Below are 23,918 nucleotides of genomic sequence, written 5' to 3' on the forward strand. Positions count from 1 at the left end.
TGTAAGAACTGATGCTGCAGCTGAAGCTCCAATAGTTTGACCACCTGATATGAAGAACTGACTCACTGGAAAAAACCCTGATAGTGGGAAATATAGAAGACAGGAGAAGGAGGGGACAACAAACGATGAGATGGTTGGATGGTATCAATGACTCAATGGACCAAGCTCCGAAGATACTGAAGGACAGGGAAACCTGGTGTACTGCAGTCCACGTGGTCACAAAGAGTCTGACATGACTGAACGACTGAACAACAACAACAAAGTTTTCTGAAGTCCTTATCATCTTTACCTTCTTCACTTTTCATTTTTCAAAAATTATAAAGCAAATAAAACATATTAAGAAGATACATTTTATGTTACTAGCACTAATCATTCATGAAATACTATGTTCCAATGTTTTTATTTAAAGTGAAAGTGAAGTCGCTAGGTTGTGACCCCATGGACTGTAGGAGCCTTCTTTGTCCATGGGATTTTCCAGGCAAGAGTACCAGAGTGGGTTGCCATTTCCAGAACTCCTAATTTAAATGAGATAGAGCCTTTAGGAGGGATGATTTTTTACTATTTATCTCTTTTTACAAGCACTGAATGTATGTAGAAATATTTGTGTATTTGACAGGGGCAGAAGGAAGGAATGAATGTTGTACACTTTGAAAAAAAAAATGAAGATAAATGCAGTGTAGTTTTAGGAAAGCAGGAGTGGAAAATAAAGCAGGCAGCTGATCCTTGGGGCTGACAAACAAACAAGCTAAGCCCTACTTTGTTAAAAGAATTACAGAAATGGCGTATACTTGAAGTTACTCCTGAATATATTGTTTGTGATTTTCAGAAATAGGCCCTAAGATAGCCCCATGATAATCAGGAACAATATCCAATAACTCCACCTGTATTCCAGATGCCACCTTACAGGGAATTGAATCATGTCCTGAAGACAGCCCTTCATAGAAAATCTTCCCCACCAGCACTAAAATTCCTTATATTAATACATTTTGGCAATAGGAAGCAGGATTTTGATCTCCCAAGACGGGAATGGGAATTCATTTCCCACTGGATATGTCATTACACACAGAACCATTGAAGCATCAGGCAATTGTATTTGGCAAGATGATCTGATTATCAGTTATTATATAATGTCTATGGGAAAATATGTTTCTTGATTTAAATAATATCCTTAAATATTTTAAATCATCACAGCTCTCTTTTTTCCTCCTTTGGAGACTGCTTATACTTTATTCTGAAAATATGGACTTCAAATAACCTATGGAAAAGGTTATTATATTTTTTAATGCCTCTGTTTTTTATTGCTAAAGTTATGTTGATATTTGTTTCTCTGCTTTGCCTTCATCCTGGTTGGCAGGTGCCCAAGATTTCCGGAAAATGTGTTTTAGTGAATTACTTTTCCTCCCCGCTACACTTCTCTTTTGCTCTCTCTCTGCTGCTGCCTGGATGCCCACAATACCCTTGTATGCTTTGCTGTTAAGAACAGGTGAAAAAAATCTGTTCATGGCATTTGAGACAAGGGATTTACTTGGTTCATACAGTTGACTAGTTCTTGCGGCTCCTCTCTGCGGCTAGATTGAATGCATCATGTTTTCAAGTGCTGATTTAGCAAATTTAGAAATTTGGATTATTTTTTAAAAGGATACTATGAAATACAGAAAGTCTTTTAGGCTTTTTAAAGATAACCTCCATTGCCCTGACCAACTTTACTTAATCTTCCGAATACTGAGGACAAAATAGCTTCCTACTTGTAGTATTTATCTATGAATTACACATATAAGAAGACACCTAACATAATGAAATTACTGAAGTAGACAACTTAAGGCAGAAACACTCAAATATCGAAGTTTTTAGGTCTTCAGAGACAGTTAAAACTCATGGAATAATAGGCAATCTTAAATTAAGAATGATGGTAAGTGATTTGTTATTTATATTATGTACATGAAGTTTGCAAGTATTAAAAATATATTATGCTACAGTGAGGGGCATACATAAATTGGTGTGTCTTATGCAGTAACTTTGCTTTTCAGTGACTCATAATGTTTCAACTCACATTTAAAACATTTAGTGTTACAAGGGCTTTATTTGAAGAGATGCAAAAATAATTCAACTCTATTGTGTCTCATATTACTAAATGGAGATGAATAAAATTAATATAACTTCATCTAGCTTGATTATTGAAGTTAATTCCACAAGCCTGTACTTTATGTAAATCCTCTAGGAAATAGCAACAGCCAACATTAAGCTAAAGTATATGAAAGTGTATCTGGTCACATTTTATGAGAGGCGAACATTTTTCAAAGAAATAGACAATGTATTTGGCATCTTCTGCTTAATATCAATGTCTAGCAGGTGTTGGAAGCAAAACACAAATTATGTATACTACATGCAATTCTGAAAATAAACAACAACAAGGAGTTGATAAAATAAGACTGAGGGAAAGATGCAGTTTTAGCCTACATTTTAAAACTGTATTTTCTGTTTCAGAGTAGAGAGCTTCTCTAATAAAGGAAAGATTTTAGACCTAGGACAAAGTGGTAGTTGTACTGAATATCAAACCTAAATATTTAAATGATCAGCTCTGTGACCTTGAGCAAAACATTAAGCCTATGCTCCAATATATGCTAAAAATTTCTTAACTGATATTTTGATACTTTTGTTCAAAAAATCATAAAATATATGCTCTATAACTGCTTCCTTATTATTTATTTATCTTTTACAACTAACTGGTTATTTTAGGTTTTCAATGTGACACAATGCATAAGAATTACTAGGTGGTTTGAAGAAAAAGAGGCATTAAGCATTCTGCTATTTGAAGCTTCAGTCATATTTTATATATAGCAAATTTTCAACAAATGTCAGAAGCTATATACTGCCTGGTGGTATACTATTTGACTGAGCATGAGACTAGGAAAAGCAGCCTTATCCTGGGATAAGGATAATCACAGTTGATGTTCTACTCTCTCACTAATAATTTCATAATTTCAATATAGATAATCCCTCAACAAATAACTGAAAATATGGATAAATGATATTATTTAAGAAGTGTTTAATATTACACTAAAATATGGCTCTCAATTCCTTATTTCTTTAAAGCAGTGTCAAATAGGGAAGAACAGTGTTTAAATTAAGACCATGTCATTCTTAAAGAGTTTATTTACTAATTTTACATATAATTTGTACTCAACAAGTTTCATTAAATGGAAAATATTTCACTTTTATTTTGAAAGTAGAAAGATTGGTAGAGGCTGTGGCATACAGTGTTAACATGTAAAAATTTTGAAAATAGTGCATTGGGAATTTCCTGGTGGTCCAGTGGTTAAGACTCTGTGTTTCCACCATGGGGGAACTGGGTTTGATCTCTGGTAAGGAATTTAAGATCCCACAAACCATGTGACCCCCCCCCCCCCCCAAAAATAAAAGAAATAAAATAGCACCAAAAATATGAATTTCTTTTTATTAATACTAAAATTCAATACAATGACTTTTTATTTGGATGTTTTTATGGACCATACTTATCAACTCATTTTCTTTAAGACAATGGATTTTCAAACTTTCAGCAGCACATAGTTATGAAGGTATGTCTTGAAATAGAATAGAATAATAATTTTGAGAATGCATATATTTTAAAGAATACTTTATCTTGTTTGTATAATTGTGTGTTGGAAAACAGTATTGTGATAACACTATAAAATAAACTTTTTTCTCTGACTCATGATCAAAATGTTTGAAAGCCACTACTTCTAGAAATGTTTGCCTATGGGAGAAGTAGAGGAGGGAGACAGTGGATATCACCCTAGGGGAAACATTAAAGGTACTATTTTAGCTTTTGTTGCACACTGCAATGTCTTTCATCTCAGGGAGAAATTGTAATAGAAGTCAGCTAATGACCTGAGAGAATATTAACAAAATTATGAGAACTGTCAAACTTAATACATGTCCACATTTGACATATGAAAATAGTTGTTGTAAATATTAATTATGGATAAAATTAATGCATAATAAATATCACTCATGAAGAGCTTGCAATGTTCTGTGACCTGTACCAAATTATTTACATTTATATTTATTTGTCACAAAGATTCCTGTAAGAATTATAAATTTACTCAAGTTAGAGAAAGGAAATTCATAGGATGATTATTCCAGTTAGATTGGTTGAGGAAGCTGAAACCAGAGACAGTAAATTAATTAATGAAAATCACACAGGTATAAAAAGGAGAAGACTTCATTATAAGGTTATAAGTAATAATCATCTGACCCATCTATATTTATTTCAGAAAGACCAACATATTTTCTCCTAGAAGAACTGTGTAATTAGAAAATCATCTTTAATGATGTTGTAGTCAATAAGATGACTAAACTCCATTTCCCTGATACTCTGATGTATCTCTGGAATCATTGCTAATAGGATGAAATAGAATATTTCTCAATATGAACTTCTGTTAATTCTACCTTACTTTCTCTGACTCTGTGGTGTTGGTTTCTGGGCTATGGGTACGATCTCCAAAAATCTACACTGACTATGTGACCACTCTCATCTCTACACCAAGTACTAACAGTAATTACAAATATGATGTGGTAAAGGTAAGACCCATTTAAAATTTAAACTCTTCCTTTATTAAATATAATTTGGAAATCCTGCATTTAGAAATTATTAACTGTAAGGAAGAGTTGAAGCGCCTGATCATTTCATAAATTGTTTTGTGTTTGAGATGGGTTTCGATTTTAGATACTAAGGTCTCATGCATGATTGATTCTACCTAATGATTGTTTTCTTCCTTTTCCAGTGGCTCAAGTAGTAAAGAATCTGCCTGCAATGTAGGAGTTACAGGAGATTTCGGTTCAATCTATGGGTTAGGTAAATCACCTGGAGGAGCAAATGGCAACCCACTCCAGTATTCTTGCCTGGAAAAATCCCATGAAGAGAGGAGTCTGGAGGGCTGCAGTCTATAAGGTTGCCAAGAGTCAGACATGACTGAGCAATTGAGCATGTACGTTCACATTCTTCTCATCTGGGCTGTCTGCTCTTTTACTGTTTAATCCCAAAGAGAATTTGGCCATGTATCACACTGTACCAAAGGTACTAAAGGTATCAGCCACTATTTTAATCCTGATCTAGAAACAAAGCTTGGTTATCATTTACATAAAGTGGTGAGTTCATTAGTGTACCTCAAAAAATATTGACATTTTAAGCCTTGAGTTCTCATTTCTGACTTCTGATCCCTAGTATCAGAGTAATGTTTCTAATTGTTACAGCTACAGTAGGGACCTTTTATATATGTATGTATGTGTTTACTTAGTATTTATTTTATTTAATTAGGCTAAAGAAGATTAGGTAAGACTTTCCCTGAAAGAGCTGGATTTTATGTTTGCAATAAATTTTTGGCTGAAATACATGTTTTTAAGAATGAGTATAAATGAGGCCTGTGAACCAGTAACCGTGGTGATCACCTGCAAAAGAAAAAGCAAAAAAAACCACAAAAAACTGCTGTATAAAATACAGAGCCACTCTCAAACATAAACTGAACTAATATGAATATATTCATAGTCTTTATATACCTATTTATTGTGAATGCCTACAAATTTTAGCATCAGTTCAGTTCAGGTCATATCCAACTCTTTGCGACCCCAAGGACTACAGCACACCAGGCTTTCCTGTCCATCAGCAATTCCAGGAGCTTGCTCAAACTCATGTCCATTGAGTTGGTGATGCCATCCAACCATATTATCCTCTGTCATCCCCTTCTCCTCCACCTTCAATCTTTCCCAGCATCAGGGTCTTTTCAAATGAGTCAGTTCTTCACATCAAGTGGCCAAAGTATTGGAGCTTCAACTTCAGCATCAGTCCTTCCAATGAATATACAGGACTGATTTCCTTTAGGATTGACTAGTTTGATCTGCTTGCAGTCTAAGGGACTCTCAAGAGTCTTCTCCAAAATGACAGTTCAAAAGCATGCTCAGTTTTCTTTATGGTCCAACTCTCACATCCATACATCACTACTGGAAAAACCATAGCTTTGACTAGATGGACTTTTGTCAGCAAAGTAATGTCTTTGCTTTTTAAAATGCTGTCTAGGTTGGTCATAGCTTTTCTTCCAAGGAGCAAGTGTCTTTTAATTTCATGGATATAGTCACCATATGAAATGATTTTGGAGCCGAAGAAAATAAAGTTTGTCACTGTTTCCATTGCTTCCCCATCTATTTGCCATGAAGTGATGGGACTGGATGTCATGATCTTAGTTTGTTGAATGCTGAATCTGAAGACAGCTTTTTCACTCTGTTCTTTCACTTTCATTAAGAAACTCTTTTGTTCCTCTTTGTTTTCTGCCATAAGGGTGGTGTCATCTGCATATCTGAGGTTATTGATATTTCTCCCAGCAATCTTGATTCCAGCTTATGCTTCATCCAGACCAGCTTTCACATGATGTACTCTGTATATAAGTTAAATAAGCAGGGTGACCATATACAGCCTTGATGTACTCCTCTCCCAATATGGAACCCATCTGTTCTTCCATGTTCAGTTCTAACTGTTGCTTCTTGACCTGAATACAGATTTCTTGGGAGGCAGATAAGGTGGTCTGGTATTCCCATCTTTTTAAGAATTTTCAACAGTTTGTTGTGATCCACACTGTAAAAGATTTTGGCATAGTCAATAGAGCAGAAGTAGATGATTTTCCTGGAACTCTCTTGCTTTTTCAATGATCCAGCAGATGTTGGCAATTTGATATCTGGTTCCTGTGCCTTTTCTAAATCCAGCTTTAACATCTGGAAGTTCATGTTTCAGGTGCTATTGAAGCATGGCTTGGAGAATTTTGAGAATTACTTTGCTAGGGTGTGAGATTTTCTCTTCAAGAAAATTAGAGACATCAAGGGAACATTTCTTGCAAATATAGGCACAATAAAGGACAGAAATGATATGGACCTACCTAACAGAAGCAGAAGATATAAAGGAGAGGTGATAAGAATACACAGAAGAACTATACAAGAAAGATCCCCATGACCCAGATAACCATGATGGTGTGATCACTCAGCTAGTGCCATATATCCTGGGATGCGAATCAAGTGGGCCTTAGGAAGCATCACTATGAACAAAGCTAGTGGAGGTGATGGAATTCCAGTTGAGCTATTTCAAATCCTAAAAGATGATGGTGTTAAAGTGCTGCACTCAATATGCCAGCAAATTTGGAAAACAGCAGTAGCCACAGGACTGGAAAAGGTCAGTTTTCATTCTAATCTCAATGAAATACAATGCCAAAGAATGCTCAAACTGCCACACAGTTGCACTCATCTCACATGCTAGCAAAGTAATGCTCAAAATTTTAGCAGAGAAAAATCAAAATGTTTGAATACAGGGTGTTGCCCAGACCTCATACACATCATGGCACACATATAACACATCACTATATATTCACATTGCCTTTATAAGATATGAAAACTTCAGAATTTCAAGTGGCATCTTAGTCAGTTGTGTTAGTCACTCAGTCAGATCCAGCTCTCTGTGACCCAAAGGAATGTAGCCAGCCTGACTCCACTGTCCATGGGATTCTCCTGGCAAGAATATTGGAGTAGGTTACCATTCCCTTCTCCAGGGGATCTTCCCAACCCAGAGACTTAAGCCGGTTCTCCTGAATTGCAGGCAAATTCTTTACTATCTCAACCACCAGGGTATAAGCAATTGGAGGCCACTATCCTTTTCTAAGTATATTTTACATGGGATAGAAAATGTGTTTAGCAATTTAGAGAGAATAATTAGAATGAGAATACTGAGAATAATTTTGTAAGAGTGTCCCAGAGAAGCTAACAGGATTATCCTTTATGAAAGAATTCCCCCTGATTTCTGAATATCTATAGAGATGTAATGATGATAAATATCAATCTGTTAATTTCATTTTAATCATAGAGGTCCAGATAGTAAAAACTATGGTTTTTCCAGTAGTCATTTACAGATGTGAGAGCTGGACCATAAGGAAGGCTGAGCACTGAAGAACTGATGCTTTTGAATTGTAGTCCTGGAGAAGATTCCTGAGAGTCCTTTGCACTACAAGAGCTCAAACCGGTCATCATAAAGGAAATCAATGCTGAATATTCATTGGAAAGACTGATGCTGAAGCTGGAGCTCCAATATTTTGGCCACCTGATGTGAAGAGCTGACTCACTGGAAAAGACCATGATGGTGGGAAAGATTGAAGGCAGAAGGAGAAGGGGACCATAGAGGATGAGATGGTTGAATAGCATACTGACTCAATGGACATGAGTTTTAGCAAATCTGAGAGAGAGTAAAGGACAAGAAAGCCTGGCATGCTGCAGTTCATGAAGTCACAAAGAGTCAGACAGAACTTAGTAACTGAATAATAACAACAAATATAATACGTGTGGCATAATAGTTCAAATGTCCATTTTTTGGGAAAGACTTTTCTCACTGTTTGCTCTGCACAAGGCAGAATTCATGCTTCCTTATGCAGCCTCTTATTCATTTATTTTATAGAACCTAACATACTACCTATGAAATATGTGTATTTGGGATTGTGTTCTTCCTCTTTAGTCAATGAGTATCTCCTTGTTTTAGATGTAGCTGTTTCCACCTTTGAATCCTCAGCACCAACAAAGCCTGTAACTCTTAATCAGGACCCAATGAATTTTGTTTTATTTGTACACAAACAAACCTCCTAACAACCCATCTTGTTTAAATTCACATGTTCTTTGAGTGAGATTAGATCATGAAATATTTGTTGAAATCTGTATATAGAGTTGTATGAAATTTTAGATAAATAACAAGCAGTATATACGGTGATCCTTTTCTTTTATTTCTTTTTTTAACTTTTTATTTTATATTGGGGTATAGTTGAGTGATAATGTTGTAAAGGTTTCAGATACATAGCAAAGTGATTCTGTTACACATAGACATGTATCCTTTCTTTTTCAAATTCTTTTCCCATTTAGCTTGTTACATAATATTGAGTGGAGTTCCCTGTGCTTGTAGATCCTTGTTGGTTATCTATATTTAAATATAATAGTGTGTACATGTCAAACTCTCTAAATATCCCTTCCTTCCACAATTTCCCTGTAGTAACCATATGTTTGCTAAGTTTGTGAATCTGTTTCTGTTATGTAATTATATTCATTTTTATCTTTTTAGATTCTCATATAAGTGATATGTATTTCTCTTTTTTGTCTTTGACTTACTTCATTCATTATGACATTCTCTAGTTCCATTCACGTTGCTGCAAATGACATTATTTTGTTCTTTTTAATGGTGAGTAATATCCCATTGCACTGGTGAACAATATCCCAATCATGTGTGTGTGTGTGTGTGTGTATATATATATGTATATATATATATATATATATATATCACATTATCTTTATCCATTCATCTGTCTATGGACATTCAGGTTGCTTCCATGTTTGGTTATTGCAAACAGTGCTGCAATGAATATTGGGGTGCATGTGTCCTTCTGACCATGTTTTCTCAGGAGTGGGATTGCAGGGTCATTCAGTTCAGTTCAGTCGCTCAGTTGTGTCCGTCTCTTTGCAACCCCATGAACCCCAGCACGCCAGGCCTCCCTATCCATCACCAGCTCCTGGAGTTTACTCAAACTCATGTCCATTGAATCGGTGATGCCATCTAATCATATTATCCTCTGTCGTCCCTTCTGCTTCTGCCCTCAATCTTTCCCAGCATCAGGGTCTTTTCAAATGGGTCAGCTCTTCGCATGAGGTGGCCAAAGTATTGGAGTTTCAGCTTCAACATCAGTCCTTCTAATGAACACCCAGGACTGATCTCCTTTAGGATGGACTGGTTGGATCTCCTTGCAGTCCAGGGGACTCTCAAGAGTCTTCTCCAACACCACAGTTCAAAAGCATCAATTCTCCAGCTCTCATCTTTCTTTATAGTCCAACGTTCACATCCATAAATGGCTACGGGAAAAACCATAGCGTTGACTAGAGGGGCATTTGTTGGCAAAGTAATGTCTCTGCTTTTTAATATGCTGTCTAGGTTGGTATAACTTTCCTTCAGGGGCTCTATTTTTATGTCTATTAGTGCTCTAAATGTCTAATTAGGGCATAAGACCTTAAGAGGCATTTCTCCAAAAAAGATATGCAGATGGCCAAGTAGTACACAAAAAGATGTTCATCATTTCTAATTATTAGAGAAATTTAAATCAAAACTATAGTGAGATATCACCTCACACCTGTCTGGATGGCCATCATCAGAATATCCACAAACAAAAATGCTGGAGAGGGTGTGGAGAAAAGGGAACCCTCCTACACTGTTGGAGGGAATATAAACTGGCATAGTCACTATGGAGAACGGTATGGAAGTTGCTTAAAAAACTAAGTCTAAAAGAGTAAATGACTTAATTGCAGAAATCTTAAACATATTTTTAAAAACAAATATTTTCATAAAATGTAAAATAAAGCTATAATTTTGAAAGATTTTCCTAGTTTTATTGATATATAACTGACATATAACACTGTATAAATTTAAGGTGTATGGCTTAATGATTTGACTTACATATATTGTGAAATGATTATTACAATAAATTTAGTTAGCATCCATCATCTCATAGATATACTAAAGAGAAGGCTTTAAAAAGTTTTTTTCCTGGTGACTAGAATTCTTAGAATTTACTTCCTTAATGACTTTTATGTGTTTCATACAGCAGTGTTATAGTCATCATGCTATACATAACATCCTTACTACTAATTTATCTTATAGCTGGGAGTTTGTACCTTTGACTATCTTTCTAAGAGATTCTTGTACATATGTATGCTATAGCCCCCTTGATATATAATTTTCCAAACTGATTTTACAAAGATTTCCAATATTTTCTATAGAATTCTATATAATTTTTATAGATTATCATCAATATAGAATACAATATGTAAAGTAAGTATAATGATAATTAATGGTCTTTTTCAGTTTGAATATGCAGATATAACAATGTTTATTGTTTTGATTCAAATTTCAAAATTTCATTTTATAGGTGTTATTCATCTGCTCCAGGTTGAATTAGGTGTTTTTTCTCTAGGCTTAAATAATACTCTAACATGTGATCAGGGCTCCCCTGGTGGCTCAGATGGTCAGAGTTTGATCCTCGGGTTGAAAAGATCCCTTGGAGCATCTTTTCCTGTGTTTGTGAGCCATCTGTATGTCTTCTTTGGAGAAATGTCTGCTTAGATCTTTGGCCCATTTTTTGATTGGGTCATTTATTTTTCTGGAATTGAGCTGCAGGAGTTGCTTGTATATTTTTGAGATTAATCCTTTGTTTCTTCATTTGCTATTATTTTCTCCCACTCTGAAGGCTGTCTTTTCACCTTGCTTATAGTTTCCTTTGTTGTGCAAAAGCTTTTAAGTTTCATTAGGTCCCACTTGTTTATTTTTGCTTTTATTTCCAATATTCTGGGAGGTGGGTCATAGAGGATCCTGCTGTGATTCATGTCAGAGAGTGTTTTCCCTATGTTCTCCTCTAGGAGTTTTATAGTTTCTGGTCTTACATTTAGATCTTTAATCCATTTTGAGTTTATTTTTGTGTATGGTGTTAGAAAGTGTTCTAGTTTCATTCTTTTACAAGTGGTTGACCAGTTTTCCCAGCACCACTTGTTAAAGAGGTTGTCTTTTTTCCATTGTATATTCTTGCCTCCTTTGTTGAAGATAAGGTGTCTGTAGGTATGTGGATTTATCTCTGGGCTTTCTATTCTGTTCCACTGATCTATATTTCTGTCTTTGTGCAGTACCATACTGTCTTGATGACTGTGGCTTTGTAGTAGAGTCTGAAGTCAGGCAGCTTGATTCCTCCAGTTCCATTCTTTTTTTCTCAAGATTACTTTGGCTATTCAAGGTTTTTTGTATTTCCATACTCATTGTGAAATTATTTGTTCTAGTTCTGGGAAGAATACCGTTGGTAGCTTGATAGGGATTGCATTGAATCTATAGATGGCTTTGGGTAATATACTCATTTTCACAATATTGATTCTTCCAATCCATGAACACAGTATATTTCTCCATCTATTTGTGTCCTCTTTGATTTATTTCATCAGTGTTTTATAGTTTTCCATGTATAGCTCTTTTGTTTCTTTAGGTAGATATACTCCTAAGTATGTTATTCTTTTTGTTGCAATGGTGAATGGTATTGTTTCCTTAATTTCTCTTTCTGTTTTCTCATTGTTAGTGTATAGGAATGCAAAGGATTTCTGTGTGTTAATTTTATATCCTGCAACTTTACTATAATCATTGATTAGCTCTAGTAATTTTCTGGTAGAGTCTTTAGGGTTTTCTACGTAGAGGATCATATCATTTGCAAACAATGAGAGTTTCACTTCTTTCCCTATCTCTATCCCTTTTATTTCTTTTTCTGCTCTGATTGCTGTGGCCAAAACTTCCAAAACTATGTTGAATGGTAGTGGTGAGAGTGGACACCCATGTCTTGTTCCTGATTTTAGGGGAAATGCTTTCAATTTTTCACCATTGAGGATAATATTTGCTGTGGGTTTGTCATATATAGCTTTTATTATATTGAGATATGTTCTTTCTATTCCTGCTTTCTGGAGAGTTTTTATCATAAATGGATGTTGAATTTTGTCAAAGGCTTTTTCTGCATCTATTGAGATAGTCATATGGTTTTTATCTTATGATTTGTTAATGTGGTGTATTACATTGATTGATTTGTGGATATTAAAGAATCCTTGCATTCCTGGGATAAAGCCCACTGATAACTGATTATCAAAGAAATGCAAATCAAAACCTCCATGAGGTGCCATTACACACCAGTCAGAATGGCTGCTATCCAAAAGTCTACAAGCAATAAATGCTGGAAAGGGTGTGGAGAAAAGGGAACCCTCTTACACTATTGGTGGGAATGCAAACTAGCACAGCCGCTATGGAGAACAGTGTGGAGATTCCTTAAAAAACTGGAAATAGGACTGCCATATGACCCAGCAATCCCACTCCTGTGCATACATACCGAGGAAACCAGATCTGAAAGAGACACGTGTACCCCAATATTCATCGCAGCACTGTTTATAATAGCCAGGACATGGAAGCAACCTAGATGCCCATCAGCAGACGAATGGATAAGGAAGCTGTGGTACATATACACTATGGAATATTACTCAGTCATTAAAAAAAAATTCATTTGAATCAGTTCTAATGAGATGGATGAAACTGGAGCCCATTATACAGAGTGAAGTAAGCCAGAAAGGTAAAAACCAATACAGTATACTAACACATATATATATGGAATTTACAGTATACTAACAGTATACTAAAGCATATATATGGAATTTAAAAAGATGGTAATGATAACCCTATATACAAAACAGAAAAAGAGACACAGATGTACAGAACAGAATTTTAGGCTCTGTGGGAGAAGGCGAGGGTGGGATGTTCAGAAAGAACAGCATTGAAACAAGTATACTATCAAGGGTTAAACAGATCACCAGCCCAGGTTGGATGCATGAGACAAGTGCTCAGGGCTGGGGCACTGGGAAGACCCAGACGGATGGGATGGAGAGGGAGGCGGGAGGGGGGATCAGGATGGAGAACATATGTAAATCCATGGCTGATTCATGTATGGCAAAACCCACTACAGTTACAAATAAATAAATAAATAAAATAAAAGATCCCTTGGAGAAGTGAAAGGCTACCCACTCCAGTGTCCTGGCCTGGGGAAGCTCATGGGCAAAAGAGCCTGGTGGGCTACAGTTCATGAGGTTATAAACAGTCAGACACGGCTGAGTGACTAAGCAGATATACACTTGTGATTAATCTAAGAAAATGTTCTTTTTTACACTTGAGATGACTGTGTATTCTACTGCTGTTAGGCGGAATATTGTGTATGTATGCACGCACACACACACACACACATATATATATAGAGAGCATACATTTTGTCTGTAGTGTTATTTAAGTCATCTGTTTAATTATTGATATTTTATATGTATGTTCTATCCATTATTAAAAGTGTCTAAGTGTTCTATTATTATGTCACTATTTCCCCTAAGTTCTGCTTGCCTTATATACCTAATTGTTCTGATATTGAATGCATACACATTTATAGTTGTTATAGTTCTATGATGAATTAACCTATTATTGTTATATAACGTCCTTGTCTCTTGTGACAGTTTTTGTTCTTAGAGATATTTCATGAAGTCTATTTTGTCTGATGTGATATAGCAACTCTTGCTCCTTTTTGATTGCTATTTTCATGGAATATCATTTTCCATCCCTTCACTTATGGCCTATGTGTATTCTTAAATCTTAAGTGAAACTCTTGAATTAATACAAAGACTATAGTGGGATTTTTTTTTTTTTTTTTTTTGTATCCGTTCTTTCACTCTGTGTCTTTTGATTTGGAAAGGTAATCCACTTACATTTAATTATTAATAGGAAAGGTTTATTATTGTCATTTGTTGGTTGTTTTCTATTAGTCTTGTGGTTCTTTTTTTGCCTTTTCCTATCTTTTTGTCTTCCTTTGCATTTTCCTGGTTTTGTAAGTTGGTAGATTTTTTTGACTGTCGTTTTCTTTTGTGTGACTTCTGTAAATACTCTTCTTTTATGGTTACCTTAAGGATTATGTAAAATATCTTACATTTGTAATAGTCTGTTTTAAGCTTATAACAACTTAAGGTCAATGATTAACAAAAATTCTACTCTTTAACCTCCTTCTCCCCATATACTTTGTTATTTTGGTCACAGTTTAGATTTATATCATGTGTTTTAACATATTTTATTTCTATTTACTTTTTAATACTTTTGTTTTATACTAGAATTAAAACTGATTTCTCCATCACAGTTAGAGTAATACAGTATTCTATATTTATCTATTTATCTACTTTTGCCACTGTATTTCATACTTTCATTGGTTATCATGTTTCTATTTAGCAAATTTTTATTTAAACTTGTAAAAGTTCCCTTAGCATTTCTTGTAAGGTTTACCTCATGGTGATGAATTCCTTGACTTTTGTTTGGCTGATAAAATCCTTTAAATCCCCTTTATTTTCAAAGAGCAGTTCTGCCAGATGTTTTATCCTTGTATGGCATTTCCCCCCAGGAATTTGAATATAGCATTCTTTCCCTTCTGGACTATAATGTTGCTGCTGAAAGAATCCATTGATTGTCTTATGGGTAGGGGGCTTGTATGTGAAAACATTCTTTCTCTTGCTTCTTTCAAAATTATCTTTTTGTATTTGACTTTTGACAGTTGGTTCTTGTATGTCTCAATGTGGATTCTTTAGGTTTATGTCTTTTGGCCTTTTTCAGGCATCTTAGATTTGAATGACCCTTCCCTTCTCCAAATTTGGGGAGGTTTCAGCCATCATTATTTGGATAAGAGTTCTGTTCATCCCTCTGTTCAATTCCTATAACTCTCATAATGTTCACATCTGTCCACTTGATAATATCTCTAAAGTCCCTTAAGCTTCCTTCACTCATTTCCATTCTTTCTTCACTTTGCTCCTCTGACTAAATTATTTTCTATGACCTGTCTGTGTTTAGTGATCCTTTATTCTGCTTGACCTAGTATGCTGTTGAACTCTTCTAGTAAAATTTTCAGTATCATTATCATGACATTCAGTTCTATTATTTTGTTTTGGTACTTTTAATATTATCTTCTTGTTTAAATGTTCACTTTGCCCATTTATTATTCTCTTGACATCAGTAAGTCTATTTATGAGAGTTACCTTTAATTCTTTGCTCAGGTAAATCTTCTAAATTTATTTCATTTGGGTCAATTTCTTATTCCTTTGTTTGGGACATCTTTGCCAGTTTCTTTATTTTTATCACTCTCTGCATAGATGTCTATACATTCAACAAAACAGATTGCTCTCCCAGTCTTCAAGGACTGACCTCATACAGTAAGACTGGTCAGAGCTTCTGAGGGCCTCTAACAATTCTTTGCCTCCCCAAGAAGTAGCAAGCAGATTTTTCTTACTCTTTACTGAACTGGGCGGGTGGTATCTACCAACTCAAGATGCATCATGTCTGTCTTCTCCTGGGCAACCAGACTGACAGACCCATAAGCACTCTATTACTGGAAAGACAGATGCTATATTTAAGCAGTGTTGGAAAAGTTGTGGCATTGGATGCAAAAATCAATGCCTGCCCTAGCGGGGAAAGTGAGAGCTGGGATATTTTTAATCTGCTGGCTCTGTGCTGAAAGGGGATAGGATCAATGATGTCTAACAAACAAAATTACCACATATATTCTCCCCTGGGTGCTTAGAATTTGCTGGACCCATAAGAAATCAAAGACTGGCAAGACAAAAGATGGATGGTGGTCTGGAGAACTCTATCAGAAAGCTATGTCAATGGATGTGAAGCACTCTATTGTCTCTCCAGGTAAAGCAGGGATATATCAGTCTCTTTTCAATCAGATGGCTGAGAACTAGGGGCACGATTCTAAGAGAGGATGTCCCATATCTCCCTATCAGTTTTAGTGAGTTTGTTTTTGTTGTCATTCAGTCACATCTGACACTTTGCGATTCCATGGACTGCAGCATTCCAGGCATCCCTGTCCTTCACCAGGGTTTGCTCAAACTCATGTCCACTGAGTAGATGATGCCATCCAACCATCTCATCCTATGTTACCATCTTCTTTTCCTTACTTCAATCTTTACCAGTATCAATGTCTTTAAAAAAGAGTCGGCTCTTTGTATCAGGTGCCAAAGTATTGGAGCTTCAGTTTCAGCATCATCAGTCCTTACAATGAATATTCACAGTTGATTTCCTTTAGAATCAACTGGTTTGATCTTCTTGCTGTCCAAGGGACTCTTAAGTGTCCTTTCTAGCACCACAGGTAAGAAAGCATCTATTTTTCAGCACTCAGCCTTCTTTAAGGTTCAACTCTCACATTCATACATGACTACTGGAAAAATCATACATTTAACTCTACATACCTTTGTTGAAAAAGTGATGCCTCTGCTTTTCAACATGCTGTCCAGATTTGTCATAACTCTTCTTCCAAGGAGCAGGCATCTTTTAATATCATGGTTGCAGTCACCATCCTCAGTGATTTTGGATCCCAGAAAAATAAAATTTGCCACTGTTTCTACTTTTTCCCTGTCTACTCGCGATGAAGTGATGGGACCAGTTGTTGTGATACTAGTTTTTTGAATGTTGAGTTCTAAGCCAGCTTTTTCACTCTCCTCTTTCACCTTCATCAGGAGATACTTTATCTTTAGTTCCTCTTTTCTATCATTTGGGTGATGTCATCTGCATATCTGAGATTATTGGTATTTCAGTTACTCTTGATATCAGCTTGTGATTCATCAAGCCTGGCATTTCTCATGACATACTCTGCATATAAGTTAAATAAGCAGGATGGCAATATATAGCCTTGACACATTCCTTAACTAATTTTGAGCCAGTCCATTGTTCCATGTCCAGTTCAAACTGTTGATTCTTGACCTGAATACATGTTTCTCAGGAGGTAGGTAAGGTGGTCTGGTATTCCTATCTCTTTAACAGTTTTCCAGTTTGATGTGATCCACACAGCCAAAGGCTTCAGCATAGTCAATGAGGCAGAAATAGATATTTTTCTTGAATTTCCTTGTTTTTTCTATGATCCAACGGATGCTGGCAATTTAATTTCTGGTCACTCTGCCTTTTCTAAATCCAGCTTGTACATGTGGAACTTCTCAGTTCACGTACTATTGAAGCATAGCTTGAAGGATTTTGAGCATTACTTTGCTTGCATGTGAAATGAGTGCAATTGTGTAGCATTTTGAACATTGTTTGGCATTGCCCTTCTTTGGAATTGGAATGAAAGTGGACTTTTCAGTCCTGCGGCCACTGCTGAGTTTCCCGAATTTGCTGGCATATCGAGTGCAGCACTTTAACAGCATCCTCTTTTAAGACTTTAAATAGCCCAGTAGTAATTCCATCACCTCCACTAGCTTTGTTTGTAGTAATGCTTCTCAAGGTCCACTTAACTTCACACTATAGGATGTCTGACTGTAGGTGAGTGACCACATCATCATGGTTGTCCAGGTCATTAGGGCATTTGTGTGTGTGTGTGTGTGTGTGTAGTTCTTCTGTGTATTCTTGCCATCTCTTTTTAGTATCTTCTGTTTCTGTCAGGTCCATGTTGTTTTTGTCCTTTATAGTATCTATATTTGCATGAAATATTCCTTTGGTATCTCTAATTTTCTTTAAGTATTCTCTAGTCTTTCTCATTCTATTGTTTTCCTCTATTCTTTTCATTGATCACTTAAAAAATCTTTCTTATCTCTCCTTGCTAGTCTTTGTAACTCTGCATTCAGATGGGCATGTCTTTCCTTTTCTCCTTTGCCTTTCACTTGGTGAATTGGTGTCCCATTATTCCAGGTTGCAGAAACATTTCAATTAGTTTTTGATTTCTCATAAAAGGAATTTGTCTTTAATTTATTGCTATATCAGTGTGGTGGAGGAAGGGAGAGAAGGAGAGTCTAGATTTATTCTACCTTCTTGCTGATATCCCTTCATGTTTCCTTTTATGTTTTGGGAAAGTAGGAAAACAGTGGCAGGAGAATTTACTATCACACATCTGGCTATTGTTTGAAATAGTGCAAAGATAACCACTCCTGATTTTCAACTCAGTTCTCTGACAGCAAAAATCATTTAAGTCTTGTATACTATTCACCATCCATTCAATACCTCAGTGTATAGTGTTTCTTCAGTACTCTATTTGGCTTAAAAGAAGGGATTTTTTTTATAATTTCAGTTTAAACAAAAATATATTGACCTTGTATCCAACTAGAGTGTAATTTGGAAAGAAAACAAGGAATGAAAAAAGCTTGAAGTATTTTAGCTTTCAATCTGACTTCTGTCATGTTATTTTCAATTCACATAAACGTAGGAATGAGCAGAAAATGAAAACAGAACTGAGTCCTTCAATTAAAGCCAACTTAGTTATTATTTTAAGACAATTATATTAGCTCTGAATAGTCTTCATGCTGATAATTCTTTAGTAAAATTAATAATAATACTTATTAAATTTATGAATGTTATTTTATAACAACATGGTCTAGTGATGGAGACTGAACAAAACTCTTTTGAGAAAGAAAATCAGCTACAACATTGTTAAACATAAGCTGGTGTTCAAAATGTACCAAAAAGTGACTCCAAAGGAGTGTTCTAACTTGGAAAAGAAATGGCATACTATTTATAGAACTTTAGCAGATGTGTCAGTCTAAGTTCAGCTAGTTTCAAGAATAGTTGGTCAAAATGGTTCTCCCAAGAGGTAAGAAATATTTTTGGCATTTAGCAAGTAGTGAGTGGGTAATTCAGCTTTAGGAAGGGGGAAGGAGTGGTATAGTGGCCAAGACTAAGGTTAAGGCTAAGAAAGGCTTCAAAAAACAAGTGTAGAAATTAGTCATGCAAGAGCCATAGCAGATAACTATAGTCCTCATGTTCTCTTATAGCCCCTGTTTTTGGTTAGTGAGGAAATAGAGTGTCATTGTTTTGAATAAACAAGTTAATTTGAGAATGATCAATCTTTTGGGGTTTTTATATAATTTTTATAGGTCATGAAGGGTCACACCTCTACCACAAGACAAAACAACAATTTATTTCATTTATATTTATCTCCTTTATTAAACAGTATATATCCTTACTTGTTTAATTACTGCCTTCTTGCTAATTTAAAACATTTGTTTTGGAGCTCTTGAAGACACTCTGACTTTGTAGTCCAATTTAAATGGACATAAGATCCTTCTTAATTTTTAATCTTCTAGCTTAATCTTTATTAAAACTGCAGAGGGAAAATAGATTCCCTTTTCTCCACTCTTCCTGCTATGCAACATACCTCCCTCTATTTCAGCCATGATTATACTTGCATAGGGCTCCCTGAGGTGATGATTCTATGTCTTCATTTATGAAAAGAGAAGAGGAAACACCAATTCAAATGCTCCACATACTATAAAAGCATTTAAATCCAGAGTTAAAGATTTTCACAGGAAACATAATGGTTATAAAGATGTGTTAATAATCTCTGAAATTAACTCTGCTTGCCATTGTTAATTCTTTTCAATTCTTCCAGCTCAGCTCCAACATCTCTTATTCAGAGAATGATACCTGGATTGATTTCTATCTCTCACAAATACCAGGTCCTGTCTTCTGATTATAGGCTTTCACAGCATTATATTCATATCCCTCAAATCATATACTTATTATAATGATTAAATTATTTGTTTAAAGTAGTTTTTCTTTACACATCACATAATTAATAACCACACAATTTATCTTTTCCACATTATCATCGCAGGGTACAGTTTCTGGCACATAACCTATGGAAAATAAATATTATGAATGATATTTTTTTACTACTTTTTCTTTTCTGTGCCTTTTCCCAGGTGACAGCAAATTCACATTCCCTATACTTATAGACTTATTTTCTTTTCAAATGTTTTAATATTCCCAATATTTAAAGGAATAGTAAAATGATAAAGCAGGTTAGGCAGCATTTTACCTCCCATTTGTCTATTTCTGCCCTGTATTTTTACTGTATGCTTTTATGCATTGAATTTTTCTTTCAGCTACAGTTAGTCATTAAAAGTGATCATTACTTGTTCTCACCTTTAGAAACTTTTCCTAAATAGCATTAAAACTGCAAAATAAAATAGCTCAAGTTTAGTATTATATTCATAATAATTTAAGTTATATTTTCCTTTGACACGTTAAGGATATTTTTGTTAATTTCTATTTTTGATACTGAATTATAGAAAATCCTTCTCACTATAAGTTATACTATTTTGTGGTCTTTTAAATTAGAGTTGGATGTAGTTTAAATGGAGTTTTCTTTAGATAAAACCTTCCTAAATTTATGCAATGCTTAGCTGAGTATTTTTGTTCTCATTTTGTGGTTGTCAGTGCTTTTAACTTAGAGAAATACCAATTCTAATTTACAAGGTTTAGAAAGATTTTCAAATTAAAAATTAAAGCTTTCCAAACTGAAGTGAATTTCTGGAGTTAAATTATTCTCTACAATACAAAGTTTCTTCACTACAAATTTATTAATATTGGAAATAACATTGTGTGTTAATTTGCATTTCAAATAAGAAACACAAATAGTTGTATGTAAAACATTTATTCCATGGAATAAGACGTTTGTACATTTTATGTATACACAATATAAGTAAAATTAGCTATAGTAAATAAAGGCATGAATCATGTCAACACTATGATCATGGCACTGGCTAAAACATTTTTTATTTACTATTGCTCATGTGTATAAATGTTAAACAAACTATGTAAGCTTGGATCTTTTTTTTTTTTTTTTAAGAATGAAGGAAGAGGAAATCATTTCAGTCTATCTGGAATTACCAGGATTATTTTTACTGAAGTTATATTTTCTTCGAGGACTATTTCTGGTGTTGTAAAAATGAAAAAAGATTGTTGTTCAGTCACTAAGTCATATTTGACTCTTTGCGATCCCATGAACTGCAGCACACCGGGTTTCTCTGTCCTTCACTGTCTCCTGAAGTTTGCTCAAACTCATACATTATCAGAAGTGAGAAAAGCATGTGCAAGATAAGGATCCCACAGGCCTTATGGGTGTAGCTCCATCATTCAGTGTATCCTTCCATCCCTCCAAACTGAAGGCCTTCAGCATTCTTATAGCTTCACTCACACACCTCTGCTTTTCTGGTGTCACTGAGCCCCAGCATGTGTTTTTTTGCCATCAGTATTCGGGTATTATGTCTCGGCCTAATAGACTGAAATTCCCATAATGACAGGAATTTATTTTACCTGTTTATCAAATTTATTTCCCCTGTTTACCAAAGATCCTAAGGATTTCTAAAGCAGCATCTGGCATATAATTGTCAGATCTTTGAAAACTGTTATAGAGACTCTATTGCTATCCTCATTTAACTGGAGGGGTAACTGAGGCAGTAAGAGGTTAAGTGACTTGTACAATGTCACATGGACAGTAAGTAAAGATGCTCCCAGAAGACTTTTCAAGATGAATTGCATAGGGCTCATATTATGAAATACTTGCAAAATTAAAATACTTTTATAAGAAGAAAGCCAGATGTGTGTGTGTGTGTGTGTGTGAGGAGGAGTTAATAAGAAAAAGAGAAAAAAGCCGAAACATCATTACTGAGATTAAAAAAAAGTACCTTTAGAGTCACTTTTTGAGATGGCAAATAATGGGACATAAGTGTTTAGAAAAGAATGCAGGTTGACTTTCCTGTCTTGCAGTATAGTAGACTGAAATAGTTGGAAAAAAACAAACAAACAAACAAACAAACTCTTTATTTAGAAAGTATTTTTAAAATCATTTTAAATGTAGCCATAAATTGTCAAGAAAGGAAAACATGTATAAAAACTCAGAAAAGCAAACTGAGCCCTCAAACTTGTTTAAGCTCTGTAGGCACTTGATGAACCTATTGAATTTCACTTCATTGTGAATTTCAGGCTCACTAGAGCCCAGAAGGAGGACAAAGGTCTGGGAGGACATGGTGCTCACGTACCTGGAGGAGGAGGTGCTGGAGCGCAGTACCTGCTCGCCTATTGAAACCTAAAGGTGACCTGGCTCGACATCTTGCCTTGGCTGTGCAGTTTCTGGGTTTCTGGAGGAGATGTAAGTAGTTTTATTCTGTAGGCTTTTTATTTGATTATGAAAAAATAAAAATAAAAAACCACAAATCAGGTACTGACTGTGTTTTAGTTTAAAATTGCTTTAATTGCAACAAAACAGCTTTTGTGGTTGTCAAATGAAAACTGTAAATACAGAGAGTAGTTCAAGCCATCCTGCCTGAGCAGTTCTTACCCGCAGGGTCTAAAATACATTAAGAGACAGCGAGTGTTCTGGGAGGTAACGGTTGACTATGACAGAGACGTGGTATCAAAGACATTCAGATGTGTCTCATAATGTCAGTTATACAGGGTCGGAGGGAGAGAGGACTGACTCCCATCTCAGGGGTTTGCTCTCACCGCCCCATGGCCCATTGGCTCGGACACATCCGCGGTGTTCACGGTGAGTGCTGGTGCTGCCTGCTCTGCAGCCAGTGTTCTAGAAATTTGTGCACTACCTTCAATGATGTCAAATTATGTATACAATTATTAAAGATCATGTGGCTTATTAACAGGGGAAAAAAAAGATTGATATGTTACAGTTGTGAGAATAGCTTATAAATATTTAGATTTTTTTGTGTGTTTAATAGGGAAGATTCAGCCACCAGTGGAGTGTTTTAGAATCCCAAGGACATTAGAATGAAGTGTTTTTTTTTTTTTTTAATAATATGTCTTCAAATTTTTGCCTCAACATCTAGAAAATGATTCATTTTCTTCTTTCAAACCAGTTAAGTATTCTGGATGAATCAAGTCACTGATTTGCTTCTGACCTTTTAGAAGTTGTCATTTTTGCTGTTGTTGCTAAAATATTGTACCTATTATTAATCTGAATTTGCACTGACTATGTCTTAGAGTATTCATAAATGGTGAACTCAGTTTCTGAAATTAAGCTTTTTATTTGCAATTGCCTAAAAAAATGAGAGAGATTGGAGACAAAGCTAAGGATCTTCCAAAGTGGAGTATTGAAAAATGTACCATAGAGTTAGAATCTCTGGAGGGAAAAATAGCAGGTTAAAATTGATCTAGGGAAAAAAAAAAAAATCATGCTCTTCCCAGGACAAAAAATGACAAAAAAAAAAAAAAAGTCTGCTTTAAACTTTGATGTTTAGTAGAGGGCATTACAATATTCTCTGATAGTTTGGAATCAAGTTGACTTGATTTTTTTACCTTGAATTCTTATTACTCAGATATTATGAAAATAATAAAAAAGGCTAAGCTTAGTCATATCTGACTTTAGGAGATTCATATACATGACAGAGGCAAATACCAACCTACAAGGACCCAAAAAGAAAAAAAAAAAAAAAAAAACAGAATCAGCTGTGTGAAGACAAGACGTTTGGGAATTAACAGAGAATAGTAAGCAATT

Source organism: Dama dama, chromosome 30 (assembly GCF_033118175.1).
Source record: "Dama dama isolate Ldn47 chromosome 30, ASM3311817v1, whole genome shotgun sequence".
Taxonomy (NCBI): Eukaryota; Metazoa; Chordata; class Mammalia; order Artiodactyla; family Cervidae; genus Dama; species Dama dama.